General features: G+C 42.2%; 1 protein-coding gene and 1 non-coding gene across 2 annotated transcripts in view; one reads left to right on the top strand and one right to left on the bottom strand.

Moving 5' to 3' along the window:
- The window catches only part of LOC114614974 (ubiquitin-conjugating enzyme E2 E2), a 274,943-nt gene that overhangs the window by 206,913 nt on the left and 42,680 nt on the right, over nt 1-25,350 (bottom strand). The gene's annotated exons all lie outside the window — the stretch shown is intronic.
- LOC114615082 lies at nt 11,438-11,572 on the top strand. The gene has a single exon (XR_003710425.1). It is a non-coding gene; the product is annotated as a small nucleolar RNA SNORA17 (small nucleolar RNA).

Raw genomic sequence — 25,350 nt, 5'->3', positions numbered from 1 at the left:
GACTCAGTCAAGAGGATTCTAAGTCTGAAGCCAGCCTAGGCTATGTAGTGAGACTGTCAAAGAAAAGAGTGCCCATCAGAGCAGCTAGCACCAGGCTTATCTAGTAAATACCACTGTCCAAACTCAACTGCCAATCCCAGTGTCGAAAACAGTGGAGACTGAACAGAGGAGGGTTAGAGACTAGACCCATTGACAATCCCTGAAGACTTTGCAGCCATCAGTAGGGTGCAGGCCATTGCAGGTTTCCTGAAAAAAAAATGCGAGCACTATCCAAACCCACAACACTAACTAACTATACTTAAGAATTCAGTCTGAATACCAATGAGGTTCTAAGAGGGAGAGTTAAAAAATAATAATTCCAGGCAATCCCTCTACAAATTTTCAGTAGATCACTAAAAGTCTTCCTTTGCTATGACCCCACCTTCTCCTCAATATCCTCTTCTACATCAAAGCTGCCTAAGAACATGACTTTGTAGTTTGGACCTTAATGTGGTAATGAATCCAATGTGTGTCCCCCTGCCCCCAAGTCAGTTTGCACTTTGGACTTCTAGCAAGGACTGAAAGACAGGGACCACTGCAAACTGATTTAAGCATCCAATTAATACTACAGAGAGCAGGCTTAGCATTTTTGAAACCACATATGATCACTTAACTGAACCAAAGCTGCCAATTACCTTAAAATCGAAGAATGGTGTAGTAAGTCAAAAGCAAAAGCATTTAAAAGTCATATTTATAATTTTAAAACATAATTATTCTATCCAACCCATAAGCCTTAAAATTTTACACCATGATTCGAACCTTTATCAGCAACGTATATGTCAATTCTAATAAAGTAAAATTCATTTTTAAAAGTCACACAAAACAGCAGTTAACTCACGCATCTGTTTATATAAATCTATCGACAAATCATAATAATACCTCACAGTTTTTATTCTGGTTCCACACCGCTGCCTTTTGGGCTATTCAGGTCTTCTTAGTTTATTTATGCAAAACATACTGCTGAATTCTAACACTCATCAATTCTTCTTATTGTTCTAAATTGGTTTCAGGTTTCATTAATTAATAGTTTTGAGACAGCTGCTTATAATTTAATGTAGTCGCACAATTGCTCAATACGTCCTCAGAGCTACATTTAGGAAGCAGACATTTAATTCAATTCAATAGATGTTTCTGTACAAATACAACATGACCTAGACAAATTACACATTTAAAAACAGACTGCAGTGACAGCTAAATAGATGTGTTTATTGTAAGCTTCTGTTTACTGGCACTTAAACTCCTCAGAATATCTCCTCTTGGATCTGGAATGTTTTCAGTCTTAGAGCAGACTACAGTTTAAAGTCGGCCGAGGGAGTTACCTAGCCTCCTATTTCCAGTGACTTCTCAAACCTCTTCAATGATACTATTGGAGACTCCATAAGACCAACTGTACCTTAATGGAAACATGGTGACTTTCCATAAATTAAATGATATTGTACTTAAGACAAATGTTAACTGATATGATGTGCTTAATAGATGTTGTGTTTTACACATGAACATAGCTGTGCATTGACATACCCTCTGATGGATGTTTATTTGCATGTATTGGTCTGTGAAATATAGTTATTCTTTTCCTAAATGTTGGGCATAGATTCTTATTCTTTGCAGTCTCTCCCCAGTAACCAATTAGCTATTTTTGCCTTAGTATCACCCCAAATGATCACCCCAGGCTGAACAACATGTGGATACAGGAGTTTTACGAGCTCAGTGTCTTTAGAGCACTAGATCTGAAGGTGGCCAGCACACCTAACAGGGCACAAAGAACTGCATCAACTTCCTACCACACAACTGTCCTGTCAGTCTATCAGAAACTTGGATGTGCTCTCAACGCCTTAGATTCTGAGGATGTCAAAACAGTGCTTGGATTGAAGCAATCAGTGTTTACAGATTGTTCAATAATATAATCAGGAGCCTAGAGGAGCCTATGCACTGCTAGAATTCTCTAAACACTTAGTGACTTAATCTCATTAAGCCTGAGGTCTCAGATATATAAAGTCAACAGCAAATTTACAATTAATTCACGACTCTCTAATTTAAGGCTTTATTAAATGTGAGGATTTTGTGAGGACACTGTCTTTGCATCCTTTCCACCCTTAACTCCCCTGTCCCCTCAACCAGCCGTTCTTGAACAAGATTTTGAATGTAACTAACTTTTCATAATCATTTTTTGATAACATATGAGGAAATGCTTATTTTGAAGTGAAAATGCTATTTTATTTCTTTGAGAAATAATTTTGTTGACCCTAGGAAAATAAGTATTGGTTTGGGCTCCAGTTCTTAGCTGGGCTGGATGCCTGAGAGGCTTACAAAGTAAAGACAATACATAGATAAAACCAATGACCTTTGAAACCTGCAGGAAATCATAACTGCCTGAAACCCACACCATCAATTATCACATGAAAATCTTCTTATTGGCACACCTTGCTTCCTGCAGGGGCCAGTGTCTGACAATCCGACTCACTGTGGACTTTCGAAGATGAGTCCCACATGTTCCTGTGAGATACTGTACACTTCCATGGTTTTGATTTGTATTTAATGTAGCTTATTTAAATCTGTCTTTATTTTTCCATTGCATGACTATTAATCTACTGTACAGCTCCAACTATGGTTAAATCTGATTAGGCCTCATACTTCACTGATCAATCTGATGTGTTTTACATGACTTGGTACAGGTCTACCGTCAAGGTTTGCTCACCAAAGCCTTTGTTTTCCAACTACAACTGCGTAAATTAACTCACGCTTTGCTATGTGTTTTCACAATGAAAAAGAAGGCAGAGGCCTTTGTGTCTCTTCTTAAGCAGGTACAAAAATAATTCTGCTAAAATATTAATAGTACCAAGAACTATTTTCCTTTCTCAATTTTTATTTATATCATGACAAAACTTTTAATGATCATAATTAAGACTAGAAACAAAAATATAATTTTTCACGAGTAAAAATGCTCACAATGGAAACTGGTGACCAAAGACAAAAGCTTAAAAGGTACCTTCGATTTTAATCTGTACATTATTACTAAAACCTCAGGACACAAGCCACAGACTCTGCCCGTGGCTTTTATCTAGTGGCTGCACAGTGGTAGGAAGGGGTGAGCAGGGTATGGATATACAAGTCTATCTTCATCCCACCATGAGAGAAGACTCATGTCCTATAGGGTAGCAGGCATTATTCTGAAATCATCAACAATTTTTAAACTTTCTTCTTAAAACATTTAGGTATTTGTGTGTGTGCTTGGGCACACCCACATGTACCACAGCACGTGTATAGAGGTCAGAAGGATAACTTGTAGAACTTGAATGTCTTTTGCCATGGAGATCCTGGGGTCAAACTCAGGTCATCAAGCTTGGCGGGCACCTTTACCTGCTGAGCCACCTTGCTTCCCTGCAAAAACTAGTTTTAACTGCTGAGTTGGGCATCACCTTGGTGGGGAAAGAATGACATAGTTCCTGCCCCTGGGACAGGGCCAGCAGGCGTGGGCCTCCATGGGTGTTGGTGGCTGCTGTGGGTGTTAGGCTTGTTTCTGTAATACTGTACATATTTTCACATTCCTCCAAGGAATGTCCTTCTTGTAACGTTAATGACTCCATGAAAATCAGAGACAGCATGAGTCTGAGAGGCAAAGATTTGGCTAATTTTTCAGCAAAATGATAAGTGCTGTGACCTCCAGGACAGTTCTTAAGGCTGTGGAAAAGAACTCTAAAACCATGAGTTAGAGGATATATAATTTCTCAACCATAAAAAAATAGAAGGCTGCGATATGAATTATATGAGGAGCTTCTTCACAGATCTGAAGGGACAGGGGCAGCTGAAGTATGAGGCAGCTTGTCAGAAGAATGCAAAGACAGGCAGATACAAAGGCAGGAAGATGCCTGAGTTCAAAGTCAGCCTGGAACAGAGCAAATTTAGGTCGAGGTATGGTCGGAATGCTAATTCCAGGGCAAGGTCCCACCCAGCTACCTTCTTGTCTGCTTGTGTTTGCTGTTTTGTCCTAAGAGTCAAGGCGCTAAGGTCATGGAATGGTGATTCATGGAATGATGGAGAGGGACTCTGAAATGAATAACTGAATTGATATGTAAATAAAACCTGGGCTTTTGGTCTGCATGAGATGAGCTTGCAGAAAGAGATAGCAGTTCTTTAGAATTTTTCTCTATCGAGAGCTGAGCTGTCTGGAGATCTCTGGAGAGCGAACACAGCTCTCTTAGAATTTTTTCTAATAGGATTTCTAACATCCCAAGAATTACTTAGAGAGCTGACACAGCTCTTTTAGAATGTTTCCTAGCTGCTATCCAGGGAAGGCGTCTGAAGAGCAAACAAACACTGCTCTGTTAGATATTTATTTATTTATTTATTTATTTATTTATTTATTTATTTATTTTGCTTTCTGATTTTGATTGGAAAACCCAAGAATTACTTTTAGAATTTTTCTAACAGGATTACCTTTCTCCACAAGAGTGTAACTTTAGCTTTCTAGTATTCAACTTTAAAAATTTATTGCCTGTCACATATGCTTTGTCATCTGCAGTTTCTAGTTCCAAATCCTCAGATGTGAGTACACGTGGGGGAACAACAGAAACCAGGAAAATACAAAGAGACGGATGGGGAACTCAAGCAAGGACTCACAGGAGATAGGAAATGAGAAACAAGAGTAAAGACAGATTAATACGGCAGGAGAAGGAGGGGAGAGGGACAGATAACAGCAAGACTGTTTGATAAAAGCTCAGATATGCATATATAATACATATATATTTGCCTAAAACCATATGCAAAACACATAGAGGAATCACTTATGAAGTTATGCCACTAGGACTGATACTGACAATGCTGCTCACAAAGCAGGCATAAGAACCATTTGGAATGGTTGGCCAGGGTGATCCAAGTGATTCCCCCAAACAATACAGACTGTGGCTGTTGCTCCTGGAGGGTGAAGCCCTATTGTTGAAAATTCACAAGATCAAGAAACAGGATTTGGTTGAGTCCACCTGGATCAAGCCTTCTTTCTCGCTGTCTAACATCCATGGTGCCAGAAAATATTTGGCAAGCTGCAAAAGGTGTTGGGGACAAGTAAACCAAGCTGTGATCCTATGAACCATGACAACGAGCCTAGCAAGGTAGACATAAAGGCGTGATTAGTGACACCATGAAGGTGATAAACAGCAGCTGTCCACTCAACTTAAGGCCCACTCAACAAGACAGAAAACTTGCTGGGTCTAGTGAGGTCATGGATCTCCGCTAGATCTGTAGAACTACATTCTAAATATTACCTTTACACCCACAAATAGTCGTAATCACCCATCATCAAAGAAACTTCTGTTTACAGCACATGAGGACCAACACAGAACACCACAACTAGACACTATTCAGAGGTCGATCAATGGACCATGGAGAGTCCCACGCCCATCTACATCACAGCTTATGAATTTAAGGCTTAGGAAATAGCACAGAAGATAGGGTGAGAAGAGTCTAAGAGCCATAATACCTGGAAGTCTGTTACCAAACAGTCTCTCATAGAAATAGCTGCATAAACAAGATCGGAACAATGGCAACATCAATAGACATGTTAACTTAGAAGGGGAAACGTTACCATGTCAGACCTCCTGACCAAGGAACTTAGGCAGGCAACTGACAAGATAACCTCTCCCATGGAAGAGTACCCTAACTGGTTAACCAAAGCAAAGTGGTCAGCTCTGAAAACATATACACATAAACAACAAAACAGATTCATCAGTGTGTGTGTGTGTGTGTGTGTGTGTGTGTGTGTGTGTGTGTGTAAAATAATAATAGTCAGGGAGGAAAAGGTTCCCAATTTGAGAGTGGTGGTGGGAGTGCCCATGGATGGAGTTAGAGGGAAAGGTATGGAAAAAGCTGGAGGAAGAAAGAAAAGGAGGAAGATGATGTCATCATATTTTAATGAACAATGTATGTAAAATATTTGTTTCTTAAAACTAAAAGAGAAATGAAGAAATATGCCTTTTACAGAAATACGCCTGTGCCTTGGGTAGGTGTTAGTAACTGAGGTCCTGGAACATAGCTAGCTGACAGCCTGTGCACACACGAGCCACAGGCTTCATTCCACCAGGAATGCAGAGAGACTGTTAAAAAGAAAAGAGATAAAAGCTTATCTCTGCACACCTACCCTCATTCCACACCCATGGGTCTAGGAAGCAGTTTGTGGGAATCAGATGATTCATAATGAACATAAAAAGTCAAATTTTCAATGAATGAGACACTGTTCCTTTAAACACAAAAATTCAGTATTCCCAACAGTATGGCAAAGTGGGCAGGGACTTCTGAACTGGGGGTTACCTCTTGTGCTCAGGTCCCATGTCACACATTTTTGGTCCTTCGTCCCCATCTACCCCCATCCCATCCCTACCCTACAATTATGAATTTTAAATTTTGTGGAGGTACTCTCTATCCATGAACTGACAATAATGAAGATGCCGAGGCCATAGGGTGATAGAAATGTCACAGACTCCAAGCTTACAGTCTCCATACCAACAGAGTAGAGCTTTCCAAATATCTATTCTCTCGGGGCGCATTTAACAGAAACATTTCTAAGGCTCCTCATGGCTTTTAGAGAAAGGTACAATATCCTTAACCTGGCCAAAAAGACGGCAGCTGCACAGGGCCTGGCCTGGGCCTTGGCATCCCAGTCTCCAGTTCCCCTGCTCAGGGACACGTCTTCCTCACACCCTTCCTCATACAGTGGCCTCTCTGCCTTGAACTCTTTTCCCTTAAATTGGATATTCAACATTGTCCCCAAAGGCATTTTCCCAGAGACAACCTCCTGGTGGGCATGGTCCCCTGTACCTGTCGTCCCTGAACTGGAGGGCTGAGCAAGAGGGTTGGGTCCTGAAGCAGGCCTGAGCTGCACAGTAAGACCCTGTCTCAAAAAAAAAAAAACAGAAAAACAAAACATAATTTCTTCTGGCTTCCTCTATATATATCCCATGTGCTATGCTGTCTGAGTAGCCCAAATTTCTTTTTCTAACCTTTCTGCCAACCTCCTTCGCCAGAGTGTCTGTCTGCTCAGTTCTTTACTGAAGAAAGTGGGCTCCAGCAATGGTTCTGTTCATTACAGTATGACCTTGTCAAGCACCAGGCTCTGCACACAGCTGGAATCCAGATGTTCCCAGATGAGGATACTAACAACAGTTCCCTCATAAGGTTCTTTTGAGGATTCAATTGTAGAATTCACATAAAAGCCTGCCCACCATTCAACACACTGGATGTTTTATGTGACTGAATAACAAAGAGTGATCAGGCAACATTTATTAAAACTCTTCAAAACCAGATGACGGACAGAGCTCCACTCCACTAATTTATGAAATCCACAGTGTTTGTTAGAAAGAAATGATTAGGACCTCAATAGGAAAACTGCTTTGCTGCTAAGTCTTGTGAACTGAGTTCAAACCCTAGGACCCACATAGCACAGGGAGAGAACTGATGTATCCAAGTTGTCCCTGACTTTCACAAGATGTGTTCTATGGCAAATGAACACTGCCCCCCCCCATATAAAATGATAAGAAACAAATAAAGAGAACTATGCAGAATACTAATAAAAATGATATCCAGGATACCATCAGTTTTAAAAGTAAAGGCCTTTACTTACTGATGAGGGATTGATTATGGGTCATACAGACACAGGAAAATGCAGACACTGAAATCTATTTTCTTAACTATTCCAGGAATTTCTGTACAATGTGACTTTTTATAACACAATAACAAGCACCTTTACAGGCTGTCACTATGTTTAAAGACCCGCCAAGATTATATACCAGCGCCACATGCAGGGATAGGAACAGCAGTGCAGTTCGCAGCTACTGGAAGTGAGAAGCACTTCCATCTGGAATTCGAGGCAGGGGTTAAGTGCCTAGAGCACTTCCAGAAGGCCTGGCTTTGTCTCCCAGCACCCACTTCAAGTGGCTCACTGACTCCAACTCCAGGGGATTGGATGTCTTCTTCTCATGTGCACATACCCCTTTGCTATCCCAACCCTACACGTATAATTAAAAGAAATAAAATAAATCTTTAAAAAATAATTTTATTTTGCAATGCTCAAAACTGAAGTCAGGGTCTTACTCATTAAAGACAAGTGTTCTCTTTAAAACTGAGCCAGACTCACAGCCCTAAAACAATATTAGTAATATCTTATCAAAAGTATTTATATATATACTTTATCAAAGGGCTTTTGGGCAATGATCATTTAGTCTGTGAACAGCCAAGTTTGTTAACATCTGGATTAGACATTACACTTTAAGTAAAATTAATGCTTAAAAGGAAATGAGCCATAGGTCATGATGAGCTATAGGTCAGGTCAGGAGGTTCATTTGCTTCTTTTGACCACACTTACTGAGGAGTTATGGCAGTAGATAGTCTCTAGGGGGAAAAGAGAATCACTTGGGGGGGGTCTATTTATTTATTTAATATGTATGGATGATTTTTCTTTCTGCATGCATGTATGCAGAGGCAAGAAGAAGGCATTGAGTCCTCTAGAACTTGGGTTATAGACAGTTGTGAGCCACCAAGTAGGTGCTGGGAATTGAACCTGGGTCCTCTGGAAGAGCAGCCAGTACTATTAGCTTTGATGCCATCTCTCCCACCTGATAATCTTTTTTTTTTTTTTTCGTTTTGAGGGTATGGCCACTTGTAGGATTCCTATGCTTCAGTGGATGGTCCCTTGCACATATGGGCAGCACCAAGTGGGTTTAGTGAGTTCTCAAATAAAACAAAACAAACAAACAAAAGGCATAATAAAGTTTGGAGGCTAAGTGTAGTGGGGGAACATATGGGGTTCTGGATAGGGAAAATAGGGGTAGGTATATCACCTTATTTCTCAAAAAAGAAAAATCTCATTTTTTATATAAAGTTGTTTCAAAACTATAAAGTAGCTGTGAGGATGTCACATGTTACTTGATTAAGCAATGGGGTGCAGACATATGTCTGGTAACACACTACTCTGTGTTTGTTGGGGAACTGGTTTGTGGAGGGTGATTATTAGGTACAGCAGAGCGACCTCAAAGTGTGGTAGTGCTCACTAAGCTGTTGAAAGCAACAACTAAAAGGCAGGTCAAAAAGCAAAACATTTCTTTGTGTCTTTACCTGAATGAACAGGAATGTTAAGTCTTTTTCTTCTTTGGATTCTCAAAGGGAGTTACAGGCTCCTGTTGAGCCTCTGGCCTATGGGCTTTCAACTAAGACTTCCCCATTGCTTCCCTGGACTCAGAGCTCTGGACTCAGTCTGGAGCTTCATTACCAGCTTTTCTGGGTCACTAACACTAAATGTAGGTCCTAGGACTTACTAGCACCAATAATCGCAAGCCAACTTCTCACAATAATTTTTTCCACATATATGTGTACACACACACACACACACACACACACATTTGGTCAGTTTCATTTCTTGAAGAATCCTAATACCATCCCAAATCCCGACTTCACAACCTTGCCTATCCCAACACAAGTCCTTCCATCGCATACCCCAAATCATCTTTCGAAAGTCCATCAGAAAACATGTTTTGAAACTCGAGATCTATTGTTGATACTTACTTCGCAGGGGCAACACCAGGATGGAGCCTAGGACTTCGTACATGCTAGGCAAGTGCTACCACAGAGCTACGCCCCAGCCTTTATCTTTAGAATGCCTAGTGCATGTTAACCAGAGAGAATGCAGGACTAGAGCAAAGTAATTCCGGTCCCAGATTAATGGAGCTGTAAGCTCCAAAACAGGGACTGCCCATGACAAATGGTATAAACCCTGTCCTAGGAAGTGCCCAAACAGCAATCTGAGATAAAAAGTCTACAGATATACTATTGAGTTCATTTAGTATTGGCCATCTACTGTTGGGCACACGGCCTACCTTGGAGTGTGGTCCATACACATTGGAGAAACCTAATTTTCCCTTTGCAAGACCAAAATGACCAGGACCTCTAATCAGCTAGAAAGTGATTTAGAGACAATGGATACAGAGAGACTGCAATGCTTAATTTGCTAGAAGAAAGGGCTCTTGGGTGGCTCTTTGGGTTTATGGTTAATAAACTCAGGAAATTCAGGGAGCCGAGGTCTAGCTTAGCTATAGCTAACATGTCCAAGTGTCCAGCTTCCAGGAGCACAGACCAGAGATGAAAGCATGGAAGAACTGCCTGGTGACTTGCATGCCACACCCCACACTTCTGAGTCTCCAGAGACACTGTAACTTCCTCCCCACTGCAATGTTCATTCAGAAAAGGAAAGAAGTCCTTCCTGTATAAAATAATCCCGGCTGGGATTAAGAAGATGGAGGCAGGAGAATCAGGAATGTGAGGCCCGTCTGGGTAACATACCAAGCCCTATTTCAGAAAACAAGAGGAAAGAAAAGAGGCCGCTAAAGACAGAGATAAGGTGTCAATAGTCCCATGGCACAGAAAAGGTGTTTTATATAGCAGAAACATTAAGACAGAAACCTTCTCCTTTTGTGGGGTTATATTTTATAAGATCACTAGTAAACACAGGCTTTTATAAATAATATAACAATCTAATATTTGATACTGCACTGAAGCAGCACATGAAGGCCACCCGAGAGTCAGTGAATGAAAAAAGTCCATGTTTTCCCTGTCGCTCCACTCCCAGCTACATTACAATCATTTGCTTTCTTTCTTTTCAGGGTACTACGAACTTATCCCTAGGCCTAATACATAGTAGATAGATGCTCTACCACTGAGCTATATTCCCAGCCTAATTCTTGGTGTTTTAAAAACGATTTACTTCCTGTGCCTGTGTGTGAATGCCTGGTACTGAGGAGACCAGAAGAAGAATAAGATCCCCTGAAACTGGAGATACAGGTAGTGGTGAGTTGCATGTAAGTGCTGGGAACTGAACCCAGGTCTTCTGCAAGAGCGTAAGTGCTTCTAACCTCTGAGCCATTCCTGAAGCCCTGATGCTTTTCAGCTTGTAATAAAGCCATTTCTACCCAGGACTCATCCTCTCTCACACTCTATCCTTCTGTCCTATTAGAAACATCTGCCAGTAATCCCAGCACTTGGGAGGCAGAGGCAGGTGGATTTCTGAGTTCGAGGCCAGCCTGGTCTACAGAGTGAGTTCCACAACAGCCCAGACTATAAAGAGAGACCCTGTCTCGAAAAAACAAACAAAAAAAAAAACAAAAAAAAAAAACAAAAAAAAACAAAAAAAAAAGAGAAACATCTGCCAGTTGTTATCTAGTTACTGTTTTCATATTCGTGGCTCCAGTTTTTCTAATCATTCCTAAGTTCTCGGTCTCTCCCTCAGTGTGCTTAATACTATCCATCTTTTCTTTATAAGTTGTCTTCTGGCAGTCATCTCATTTTTCAATGGAAGTTACTGAATAGATAAAACAAGCATGGAAATGAAGGAAAGCCTTCAACAGTAAGAACATAAGGAGTCACTGCCCCTAGGGGTGTGGCAGGTATGGCTGTTGTGCCACATGTGTGTCAGTAGGTGGCAGAGAGGGGAGAGAGGCTATGTCTACTGTCAGTGTCCTGACCTAAGAACATCTGAATGATTAACAGCACTAACACTCCCTGAGACAATCATCAGTCTGGCGCCAGGTAAACCTGGATGGGCTCCCAGGACAGGGAGCAAACCTGAGACTAGAAAAATCCTGCCCTGGGCAGGAATGAGCCCATGACAGAAGACCCCAGAATGAAGCCATTCAGGTGAGCTTGATCAAGTGAGAAGCAAGCCTGTGAAGACCACCAGACTGGTGCCATGAGGCCAAGATCAAACCTAGCCTGAGATCAGTATAGCAGCATACAGGCCTAGGAGGGGGCAGACCATGCCTGAAATGACCCCTGCCTAGTACCACAATACACAGACAAGACATAGCACTCCTGAGACAACTCCAGACACTCGGAGACCCCAGGCAAGTAAGCGGTAGAGAAATGGAGAAGAGAAACAGAAGGATGTGAACACAAAGAAGAAAGGCAGCAGAACTAAATACTCTAGGGTAGTGAGGAACCCTATGTGAATAGCCAGTGATACCACCTAGGACCATGATGAGGCATTGCCTGTGCTGCTACCCAGGGCCATGTCTGGGTCTGTAGCCCTACAGTAACAGGAGTTTCTTACCACCAAAAGCCAGGCAGACATCCCTGGTCTTGGCTGCCACCTGTGGATATGTTGATATCTGAGGGCTGTGCAGAATTGGTCCCACCCCTCACCTAGGCCTTGTGAGAGCCCTGATCCAGGAGACATGAGAGCAGGACAGCTGATCCTGCCCCTCACCAGCTGCACCACTTGGGAGAATGGGCTCTGCACCTCGCTTGAGCAGCACAGAAGAGCTGACTTTGGTATCAGGGGGGCAGGCAAGCTGACCTGAGGGTGTGAGCTGGGACAGCTGACCATGCTACTTGTCTGCTGTGCAGTGACATAGCCAAGGCAGAGATGTGCCCCCACACACATCCCTCGCAACCTATGGCAGGCAGAAGACTTGGCCCCGTGGTCATGAGAGCAAGAGAGCTGTCCCTGCCCCTCAACTACTGCAGCACTTGGGAGAGCTAGACCTGCACCTCACCTAGCCAGCACAGTAGACCTGGCCCTGGATGTGGGGGTTGTAGGCTTGAGTTTGGAAGAGCCAGCCCTGACTCTTGTCTGCTGGGTTTGGCCTCAGCAATGGAGAGATTCCCTCACCTCCCTTTTGCCTTTGCCACTGGCGGTAGACAGGAGATGGGGTCATAGAGCTCTTTGGCTAGCAGCCTGCTCCTCCAGCAGGTCAAAGAGCAGGACAGACACCATAGCTAGAATGGCTCAGCACTGCTTAGCCTTTTGTCCACTGGCTGTCTCTGTGAGAGATCACTTACCCTAGTCTCATATTGCCTATACGCCTTACTTCTCCTCTATGAAGGGAGCCTGTAAGCTTCAACCATTTACCTGGCCTGCATTTGAGTGTCATGATTTGTGTCATATAAGCTTGAAATGAATACATGTATATGCCTTCTCTCCTGTCTGTCTACTGACAGTTTGTTTCTGACTCAATGGATTTCATCAAACCATCAAGGTTTGGACAGATGTTCCTTTCCCCACTGTCCAGACAGAGCTGCTTTTGCCACAGGCCTTTGCCCAGGAAAACAGATAATACAGGAACAAAGCTCAATGCCTTTCTACTGTCCCTGAGTTACAGAGCCAGCCAGGAATGCTCCACTCTGCTGGGAAAGCGCTAACAAGAGGAACATTCCCCAGACAGACTGTAGGCAGTGGTTCTCAATCTGTGGATCACTACCCTTTTGTAAGCCTCTATGCCCAAAATTATTTACATTATGATTCATAACAGTAGCAAAATTACAGTTGTGAAGTAGCAACGAAAGTAATTTTATAGTTGAGGGTCACCACAGCATGAGGAGCTGTATTAAAGGGTCACAGCATTAGGAAGGTTGGGAATTAAAAAAGTACAGCTTTAGGACTTGTGCCACAAATGCTATCCATCCATCCACCCCTTCCATAACTCCCTGGCTTATCTGAAAGCTGCAGACCTCACAGGAAAGCCAATGAGAGGAAGGACAGTTTCTCCCACAAACCCAGTCGACACACAGAAGATGCAGGATCATAAAAACACCAAGGCCAGCAGTGAAAAAATGTGGGAAGTGGTGGCTACTATGTCATTCACTATACTTAAATAAGCATGTTTCTGTTTGTATGTAAAGGAAGTGCCTACCATTTCATTAAAATATGCAGAAGGGGTTGTGCTGGAGAAAGGACCGGGATTCAGTTCCCAGTACTCACATGGTGGCTCACAACCATCCAAAACTCCAGTTTCAGGGATCTAACTCCCTCTCCTGACCTCTGTGAGCACCAAGAACACATATGTTGCACATATATACATACGGGCAAAGCACTCGCATCATAAAATAAAATAAATAAATCTGAAAAGAAAAAAGAAGAGGAACCTTAAGTATACAGGCAGGGTAAGGGGCTGAGAAGAACTGCTTGTTACTCAGGCTAGGCTAGATGCCCTTCTAGCAACCTCTGAGGGGATAAACGGAAACACATGGCAGTACAGAGACGTGGGTCCATGTGGGCGTGAGGGGTACTGCTGGGAGACGAGCTGATACAGCTTCTATGTGAACAAAAACCAAGTGCCATGAGACTAGTAACACTATAACTAGATGTGACACACACACACACACACACACACACACACACACACACACACACACTTGCAGTCCCAGCACATGAAGGCTGAGGAAAGAGGGTAACAAGTTCAAGGCCAGCCTGTGCTGCATAACAAGGCCCTGTCATCAACAACAAATAAAACACATACTCACATGTATCTCGTTATGGAATAGTCTTTTAAAATGAAGATAAAGCCAGCAAGATGGCCCAATGGTACTTGCTAAGCAAGCCTGGCCACCCAAGTTCAAGCCCCAGAGCCCATGTCAAGTGCAATGACAGACCTAAATCCAGAGTTGTTTTCTGACCTCTACACTCACAGTGTGGCACACATGCTCACACATACACACATACTCACACAAACCCCTCTCTCTCTCATTCTCATATATATATATATATATATATATATATGTATATATACATATATATATATATATTAATATTAATTACACATACATACACCAAATGAAAAAACTACTGGGAAGAGTTATATAAATTCCTTGTATTCAATATGATGATAGTTATTTTATATATTGAATGTGCAAATATATAAAAAGAAGCCCATCATTATAATTAGACATATCATAAGACTACAAGTGATAATTATTAATAATTATATAATATGAAGCACTAGCTTTGTCAGGTTTGTCCTACAGTGCACTGTAAGTGAGTCGATCCTTAAAAACCATCTTATGATCAGGAATGATAAGAACAAAGACAAAGTAAATGGTCATGATTGCACCTTCCACTGCTACAGAGCAGGCAGCAAGCCCCTCTCTGCACTGTTTCAGTGCCCCAGGAGGCACAGCAAGGGCTGCTCAACCAACTTGCAAAGCTGCTTGGGAAAGCAAGTCTCTTCCCAGCAACTGCTTTGCTGGAGTTTCCATTCCAGCTACTGAGAAGTCTGCCCAGGAGCAGAATAACATGGACAGAAAGAAGCCAAATCTGGAGAAATTCAAGATAAAGACCTTGGCCTGGTCCAATTCTGTGGCTATGATAAACTATTTTGACCAAAAGCAACTTGAGGAAAAGTTCAAATGGCTTTACACTTTCTAGGGCACAGGAAGCTGAGGCAGAAACTCAAGAAGGAGCTTGAATAAGAAACCTAGGAACTAAATGGCTCCTTCTCTCATGCTGAGCTGCTTTCTAATATAACCCAGACCATAGCCTACAGATAGTACTGCCTACAGTGGACTGAGTACTCCTACATAACAATCAAGGAAATCCCCAGACATGACCACGGGCCAGTCTCATCAGGGAATTACTGAGTCGAGACACCTTCTCAGATGATTTTTCTGTAGTCCAGTTGACAGTTACTTCCAACACTGACAAACACTGGAATGTAAACAGAAGACGCTCACATTTCTGTCAATGAAAAGACCACTAAATGGAGACATCAGCCTGCTCCCACCCAGGCCAGTGTCAATGATTCCCTCCTCTGACTCTGCCCACGCTCCTCGGTCTTCCCAGGTGCTGACTGTCTCTGCCTTTTGCCTTCTCTTCAGATGCCTCATTATTTATAAATAGCAAATCTACCCCTTGCCTCTCTTTTACAGCATGCTACTTTTAAGTGCCTGATAGAAATGAGTAAGTCAAGTAAAATTTCCCTTTCAACTGACCTCATCTGGCTCACAATAAATCGGTAAGATGGTTAACAGGACATCAATAACAGCTTTCACAGCGCTGGCTTACCCTCTCCGTTGTCAAATTTCCTTTAAACGTGCCACATTCTTACTGTCATTAGTGAGGCATAGGGGAAATGGCTTGAAAAGGCTCACAGTCCCCACAGCACTGGTATGGTAACTCTATCAGTCCAGCTGACTCTTCTGACTCCCATACTCTTATTCATCCTTCAAAGCCAGCTCACTGCAGTTTCCTATTGGAGTCTTTCTTCTTTGATTCTTTATCTTCCCAGTCAAGGTCTAACACTCCCACCCTCTCCCAAGAAACTCCATTAACATCTCATTGTTTTCTCAAGAATCTTGAATTAGAACTGTGGAAACAAGAACTTTGAAAGCCAAACACATCCACCAGCCTACATTTGCTGCTACTTACTAAGCCCCAAACTAGACAGAGGTCTCTTAACTTCTGTGGCTTTTACAGTGTGCACAAGTGTGTGGAGGCCATCTTCCTGAGCACTGGCTACTAGTTAGCCCTCCTGCGATTGCCTCACAGACACCTACTACCCAGATGTTCCTAAATCCATGATTATCCAGCACCTAACACTTAAAGTTAACTCTCTAGGACCCATGAGTCCAAACCACTCTTTCAAAAACAATTACTACTCATGTGTGTATGCGTGTACATATTGTAGAGGGTGGAGGACAAGTTTGGGAAGCCTGCTGCAGCTAAGTCCTTCCAGATTTACACAGGTTCCAGGGTCTGAACTGGGTTGTTAGGCCTGCACAACAAGTACCTACCCACTGGGACATCCTGCCAGCCTCCAAATCACTCCAGATATTAAAAAGCACCAGTTCTCACAGTGTTTCCTGAAGCATGACTGGCATCAGTCACTTAGATACAACCCCTGTCTGTGGTGTGATAACCAGGGCACTTACCAGCATTCATCCCACCTGACACATGTCTAAAATATACTGTATTCAAGACTCTCCCCAGGACACTGGCGGTGTCTCTCATGTTGGGTGACATTTTTTTCTTTGTCATTATACTAGGCCAGTAGCACCTTAAGAATAAGAACCAGGTCTTCTTTAAAATATATATTTAAATTGACATTTAAAAAAACCCTAAAAACTAAAGCCATATTTCACAGAGACCAGGAAAGAAGAATACCTGTCAGCTCACTACGCTAACACGAAGATTGTGAAGTAAATTTTCTTTATCGTTTTTGTATTTTATGAGTTATAATCATAGACTACATTTATATAAACCATTATATGCATCTTGCCTTTTATCACTGTGTTGTTTATACACTTACTTAATAGCAATCAATGAGTGGACTGACCATGATTTACTTAGCCATTTATTTTTCTCTACTAAAAAAATGTTCCCTTACATATTTCCTTGGGTAACAGTGCATGTTTTCAATCAGTTTATCTAAGTTCAACCCGTTTGTCATGTGATTGAATCAGAGTGTGAGCAGGCCCCTTGATCTCTACACAAGCATGCTGCCCATGTTCTCAGTTGCATCTCCACATCTTTAGCTGCAGCAAGAGCTCCAGCAGCCCTGCACATGGATGGCTTCCTCTTGTGTTGTCACATCTCTTGTGTCCCTAAAAAAGAGACAATTCCAGATTCCCAAAGACCCGCTGACCAACATCTCTTCCACAGTCCTCACCCATCTCTGTCATTACTGGTCTTAGAGCCTGTGACTCCTCTCCCCTCACTTAAAGAGTTCCTCTCCAGTGACAATTTGCCCCTGAAGTATCCTGTCCTGCCTTCTTTCAACACATACCTCATGCACCTTATGTACTTCCGTCTTACCTAAGTTGGTTAATTTCACTGGGCAGTGATCCTACATAAGAGGATCACTATGGGCTCAAGCCTGGGCACCTAGTGAGGACCAGGCCAACTAAGGTTACAGAGTCTTTCAAAAGGTTTTAGGTTTTTTGGTGACAACTCAGTCACTAAAGATGGTTGCTGAGAAGACTAATGACATGAGTTTGATTTGCAAATTCCACATAATATAAGTTGTCCTCTGTTTTCCACATGCATGACATGTCATACACTGCATGTTCATGCACATGCATATTCACATGCATGCCATGTGCACACACACACAAGAAATTAATATAAAAACATAACATTAGCCAAGCAGTGGTGGCTCACGCCTGTAATCCCAGCACTTGGGAGAGAGAGGCAGGTGGATTTCTGGTGGATTTCTGGTCCACAGAGTGAGTTCCAGGACAGCCAGGGCTACACAGAGAAACCCTGTCTCAAAAACAAAAAACAAAAAACAAAACAAAACAAAACAAACAAACAAACAAACACCCCATAACATTTCTAAACATCATCCTCTGAGTTTGTATTCTTGTTTTACTCTCTTTTATTTAATCTTTTCACTTGTAAGAGACAGACCATTCTGTGTCTCCCAATAGTCTACTGTAATGTGCTTCAACATATGAAGCAGTCAGTACTTAAGGATTCCCTGTTAAAGGATAATATTTAAAAAATAACATCTAGCCGTTATTGGAATCTTACTAGTCTTTTCACAAACTAAACATAAAAGGTAAGAGCGATGGCAAGACAACCTTCAGATCTGTTTCTCTTCCACTGCTGGAACATAAACCCCTCTCTGTAGCACCTCCTCCAGAGGAGGCACCACATGCTTCAGGGAAACCAGTTCAGACCAGGATGTGCTAAAGGGAGGTGAAACCTTCCACTCTGTCATGAATGTGCCTCATAATTCAGAAAGTAAACAACTCAAAAGTTTCAGGAAGTCACTGAAACCTATCAGAAACTTACCAAAGCTTATATAAGCAGTAAGGACTGCTGCTGAGACACTCTCAGACTAACCCAAACATCTAGAAGAGGCAGAAACCAGCCTGGAAGAGACATTCTCCAGCCTGTCAGGCTGCCTGCAGACTATGTACTGCCTCTCAGGTTTGCAGCTTCCACAAGCCATCACCCATGTGGGGGGAGGGGGTGTGGAAATGATGCAGCTCTCTTTGAGTCATTTCTGCTCCTGTGGGTAACCCCAGTAAAACTCACTGGTTCACCACGATGTACTTGGTGGTATCTTATTTTGAGCCATCATCAGATTCCTATCTGGGGTGACTAAACGTTTGTTCATTTCCCCTGGAATGGTGTCACACAGCAAACACATGGTTTAAGAAAAGCTGTTTTTGTTGGCAAGCTACATTTTCACATCGCCATTAAGTCACACGAACTCCCTTTCACAACAGTCAGCAGTGTGGAAGAAGGGAGGATGTGTGGTGTTTGTTTGCTAAGTCACAGTCTTCAGATCAGTCATGTCTATTGTGTGTAGTAAAGAACAAAGCTGAGTATCACTTACACAGCTGTACAAGTCATCCATCCAGCCGCCGCTGCTGTGATGGCAAAGTGGAGGTTTTGTCAATCACCCAATTCACAATAGGAAAAGATATATATATATATATATATATATATATATATATATATATATATATATATTATCTGTGTGTGTGTGTTTATTACAGTTTATAAATTTAAATACCCCAAATATCACCCTATCCCTCTTTTCCAGTTTTTTATGTTGTGTGTAGGTAGAAGCAGAAGTAACACCGGGTATCTTCCTCTACTGTTCTCCATCGTATATTTGGGGTCTTGTTTCTGAGTAAGGCTGCTTACTGAATGGGATAGTTGCTATTTCAGGTAGGCTGGCTGGATCCTGTCTCTCCTAGCACTGGAGTTATCAGGCACCATGCCCAGCTTTTATGTTGTTACTAGATCTGAACTCAAGTCCTCGCTTTTATGTGGCAAATGATCTTACATATTGAGCCATCTTGCTAGGTCCACTTATAATTTCTTGTTTCAAAGAAATGGTTAGAAAAAAAGAAAAAAGAAAAAAAGAAAAAGGAAGGAAGGAAGGAAGGAAGGAAGGAAGGAAGGAAGGAAGGAAGGATACAACATACACACACCAAAAAAAACCAACCAAACAAAAAACACCAATGAAGACAAAACATGTATTCTCTAGGGTGCAACATGTATGCAGAATACCTGTTAATCTAACCTACATCTTGGGGCCACAAAAACACTATTAAGATGTCAGCTGTGGAGTTTAATCTTGGTGAGATTTGGGTCATGGAGCCATGGTTGAATGGGTACCCCTTCTCTGAAATGCTTGGGGCCAGAGACAACTAGATTTCAGATTTGAGAGTATTTTTGGGTCATTTGGGGGTGAATGCAAGATTCACTTTCATTCCTTATGTGTCATTTACACACAGCTGAAGGATACTTCCTACAGTGTCTCTGGGGGCAGCTGTATCCTAAGGCATCAGTTGCAGGAAAAGCTATGGGTTTCCGACAGACTGATCTGGATTTTGAAGCACTTCACATTTTCAGTTTTAAGATTAGTCACAGTAAGGTTGTCTTGCCTATTTTAAACAGATGAATAAGTCAAATAATTGCAGTAACTCTACCGTACATTTTGGGAGTTACCGCTCCTAATTAACACACAGAGAGATGGTTAGGATCTCGTAATCTATGCTGTTTACCTTTAAAACTGAAGAAGACAATTTAAGACTTTTTTTCCATATATTGGCTCTTATTATGATTAAAACATGTTGAGTCTAAAGATAATTTAGTAATGAATCACTACTCACCAGTTAGGTCCTGGGCTGGAAAAATGGCTCCATAGTTAAGTGCACACGGCCTACTCATAAGGCTGGAGGTAAGAGCCCAGCTCCCTCATACGAAGCCTCCTAAGCACCTGCACTTTCAGCGCTGCAGACTAATATTCTCTTTTGATCTCTGTGCATACAGAGGCACTCATGCCCATGTACAAACATCTGTGTACACACTCACATGAACATATGCAGTTATATACACAAGCAAACAAGCAAGCAAACAAACAAACAAACAAACAAAGACAAGTCTTTTTAAAAAGAGATAACCCAGACCCCTGAGATCTCTCATATACTGAGCCACCAACCAGACAGCATACACTGGCTGGTATGAGGCCATGACATATATACAGCAGAGGACTGCCTGGTCTAGCCTCAGTGAGAGAAGATTCACCTAAACCTTGAGAGACTTGAAGCCCCAGGGAGTGAGTAGAAAGGCCTGGTGGGGTTGGGTAGTAGGGGGGAGGCATTCTCTAAGAAACAAGGGGGGTGGTGAGGGGGAACGAGTGGGATGAGGAACTGCCGGAGGGCGGACCAGGAAGGGGATAATGACTGGACTACAAAAAAAGATTAAAGATAAATATTAAAATAATAAATTAATTAATTAATAAACAAGCAAACAAACAAATACATGCAGTTGGTCCATACCTGGCATGAAGCACCACCAATCCTCTGGTGTTTTCAAGACTAGATGTCTTTAACACTACATGCACTGCCTTTTAACTCTTGGTAAACTGACAGGTGAGATGGAATGAGCATAAGGGTTTGACTGACACCCTGCCTGCTGTCAGAGGTTATCAGAGGCTTTCAGTCAGGCCACTAAAAGTCCCCACCTCCTAGAGAGTTGTGTGTGTGTGTGTGTGTGTGGCAGGGGGGGTGGGGGGGTGTCCCTGGTAGAAGTCACTGAAAATCTGGGGAAAGCTGAGGACACTGCCTGCCAAGTGCACACTGCTTGCAAACAATTTTCCCACTAACTTCAGTAGCACTTAGGAGTTTCCTGAGTCTAGCTGCAGCTGATGCATCAAAGCTTCTGCTGCAGAGACTTGGAAAAGAAACTCCCCTCATCAAATGCACAGGCTAATAAAGTTACTATAATTAAAAGGAAACACAACTCCCCGCTTCCTGAAAGCCAAAGCAAATAGAAAACATGAGTTACATAATTCCCAGTGGTAGATGAAGGACACATGCCAGATCACAAGGTAGGAAGGACGCCTTCTGAAACTCAGTTCTGAGAGCCTGTCATGTGAACAATGACGACGGAATCTAAACAGTAAGAGATGACATGCTAGGGCTTTATAGAAAGTGCAGGAACCTTTGTGTTACAAAATATCTTTTATGGACAAAACAAACACCTGCATGTCACAACAGAGGGCCACAGATCCTATGGGGCATACACATGATCCACCAACAGGTAACACATCAACCCCTCAGGCCCACCCCAAATCAATGTCCTGCCTCACAACTACAAACAAACAACAGAGGACCCAGGCAGACACTCTCTCTTTCCAGGGGGACTCTTTTGGTACCCACCATTCTCTCTACCCATAACTCCCTTAGCACCTTCCAAACCTACCAAGCCCATCCCAGCCCTTCCCTGAGGCTCAGATGCACACTGTTCAAAGCTGAAGCCAGGCTGTGCGTGGGGAAGACCTGGATGCATCCTTTACAGGCATCCAATTCGAAATATAAAATGTAGGAATAAATGGTCTTCTGGTAATCCAGTTTGTATAAAATTAGAGATAAACTATTGTATTGCTCTCCAAAAATCACTAATAAAACAACTTCTGTACAAAAATTAAAAAGCTTTTGCTGAAGGTAGACTCCAAGTCAGAATCTTCAAAGCAACCATTCTCAGTTATCTGGACTGGAATCTGAATCCTCCACATATTCAATAGTTATACAGAGGAGAACCAGGCTACAAAACCAGAGCTGTATGCTGGACAGCTGAATCTGAGATATGGCTCACCTACTTGAGAGCTGTGAGACACTGGTTAGTTTCTATTTGCAACTGTCCTTCTCCCTAAAGTTGCTGAGAACCGAGTGAGCTGATCTACACAGTGCGTTTAGAGCAGCATCCACGGCCAGGCACATGAATGGCACACATGGGAAGGACCACATGGGAAGGCACATGCAGCCCCTGTTATTCTGCAGTCTAACTTATCCTAGCCTAGTGTACAGCCAGTGTGCACTCCTCAAAGAATAGGCTAGTATTCTGCTTCAAATGAAAAGCCCTTAACAATAAGGTTAATTTTTAAAACCCAAATTTCAGTTAATGTAGACATTTATCAGGGTCACCAGAATCTCTTCAGCTAATCTACATTTCTCTTCAATCCATCCTTTACTTACCTTTTGTTCTCAGTGACCAAAACTTTAAAACTAGGAAACAGGAGGATTTTAAAGATAACTATTTGATTAGAACTTATTTCTCTACACATAAGTTACCAGATATTTAATATTTTTAGTTCATCTTGAATTCACTTAATATTATCTTTCTCCAGAATTCAGTTCTAAAGTCAAGCTAGCAACAACAACTGCACCGTCATATTCCCTTTGATTCCTTAGGCAAAGAGTGTTTCTTCCGTAAGACCTAACAATGTGTGTTTGAGTTCTGCCAGATGGCTGTGTCTTCAGCTCAGAAAACTCTGGGGAGGTTACATTCACATTCAGAGAAGGGAGCTGCTCACACCACGAAGAACAGTCTGGAAGAGAGAGGCCTGCCATCTAGCATGCTAGGACACATATTCACCCATCAGCATGAAGAAGCTGAGAGGAGCTCACCTGCACTCTCCATTTCCTCACAAGAGGTAACATTTCCCTTAAAAATTCTTACCGAGTCTGGTGCCATGCAACAGTAACACTGCATATAGTTAATTCTCTAATGTGGCAAATGATATTTATATATGCACATGTATGTGGGAGCCAAGGGCAAATATTTATCATTCCTCAGAAGCCATCCTCCTGTTTTTGAGGCAGGAAGGCAAAAGGTACTCTCTTTGGCCTGCAACTCTCCAAGGCTAGGCTGGTCATTCTGCATCCCCAGTGTTTGGGCTGCAAATGAAAGTACCTAGTTGTTCTAATGGCTTCTGGGAATTGAACTCTGGTCTGTCTCCTCAGCTGATAATGTACCAGATTCTTTTGAGAAGTCTGCACGGTAAGTCCTGGGAGGTGTTTTTGTGTGTTTTAAAAGTTTGTTATCTCACCAAGTCAGCAGAACTCAAACTTCACCTGATCCCTTAACCCTTTCTTCAGTCTCTTCAGAAGGAGAGGAAGCCGCGAAACAGGAGTGATCCTGTCCCAGCTGCCTACTGAGCATCCCAGCATCCCACCTTGGGGTGCTCTGTCTTTATGTCTTCTATAGAAAAGTGAGGTTAGGATCTGCTCAGCCAGTAACTGCTTTTCTGGGAGAAACAACTGTAGTGGGCTACAGAAATGCAGCAATGTGGCCCATGATTCCGCAACAGTGGGAAAGGAAAAACACATTTAAAGACCTGTGGTAGAGATAAAACGTTCCTGTGTGGCATCTGCAACAGCTCTCAACTGCATTTTGTCAACCACAGTATTCACATGGCAGCTCTGGGACAAGCCCTGGGACATTAGCAACGTGGACTTTAGAGCTGGTATTTGAATATAAACTAGGAAGTCACATATGAGTCTGCAAATGACTTTACACAAGTTAGTCTCGTTAATAAAAAAGAAAGGGAGAAAATGTCTGAATTCTTTTATAAACTAATATCTTGGGAAGGTGCACTGGAAAGATTCCAAATTCACCTTGATGCTAAAGAAAAAGCAAAAACAAAAACCAAACAAACAAAAAAGCTTTTACCATACTGTGGGAGAAGCCTTCCCCTTTAGTCTAAAATAATTCTTTTTTTAATGGTGTACTCACAGACATGGTAAAAAGCTATAATGTTTTTATGTAAATATCAATAATAAAGAATAAGACAACAAAGTACCCAATCAATAATATAAAACTAGTCTTTTGTAATGTTTCAGCAATAAATTCGCTTCTTGTATTCTTGGGAAACTAGCTTTTTGAGACAGTATTAAGAATAATTTAAACTCTACAATCTCCACTGTGGAATTCACTTACGTAGTAGGCAGTGACTGAAAATCTATTCTATGTCAAACAACAGTCTTGGTAGTTTACAATCAGAACATTTCCAGGCCACTGTGCTTTATATTTAACTGATAATCTCCAGGACCTCTGTGCTCACATGTAACTGCTGACTTTCAACAGCTTCGGAGACCTATCTAAAGCGTCACGTGATCCCTCCTTTTACTTATCTTTGATCATCTATTTAGCCACAAGTGTCTGTGGTTTGGGCTCAGAGTCTGTAGAAGGAAGAAAAAAGTGCACACAAACATTCCTGACCATCCCTTAGGCTTTTCCCACATTCATGTTAAAAAGATCAAAAAGGACAAAACTGGAGCTCCCGGGCTCTTGGAGGCATCAGTCAGAAGCAGGATCCCACCTGTCGGTGACAAGGACAGATATAAAGAAAACTGTGTTTGACAGATATAAAGAAAACTGTGTTTCCAGGCCTGTTAAGACCACAGTTCCTTTCAGTCTGAAACAAATCTTGGTGACTCAGAACCCAGGATCGGCTAGTAGTGGTCAGGTCCAGTGCGTCCTGTGTCCTTTCAATTCCTCTCAATGTGTCCCTCCACAAGCATAGAAACTTGTCTCAGGTCAGAAGCCAGTGTTAAAACGGTTGCTAACTGTCAGACTTCCTCATCCTGTCTTCCTGTCTCAGTAATCCCCAGAAAAATGAGCAGCCACAGCCAGCAGCCCCTGGAAATAATTCTGAAAAGGAACAGGCAACAAAAGAGAAAACTGAAGACAGACAGATAGACAGACAGACAGACAGACAAGAGACAGAGAGGGAGGGAGGGAGGGAGGGAGGGGGGGGG

Source organism: Grammomys surdaster, unplaced genomic scaffold (genome assembly GCF_004785775.1).
Source record: "Grammomys surdaster isolate TR1022 unplaced genomic scaffold, NIH_TR_1.0 126546, whole genome shotgun sequence".
Classification (NCBI taxonomy): domain Eukaryota; kingdom Metazoa; phylum Chordata; class Mammalia; order Rodentia; family Muridae; genus Grammomys; species Grammomys surdaster.
This window is presented reverse-complemented; position numbering and strand designations above follow the sequence as displayed.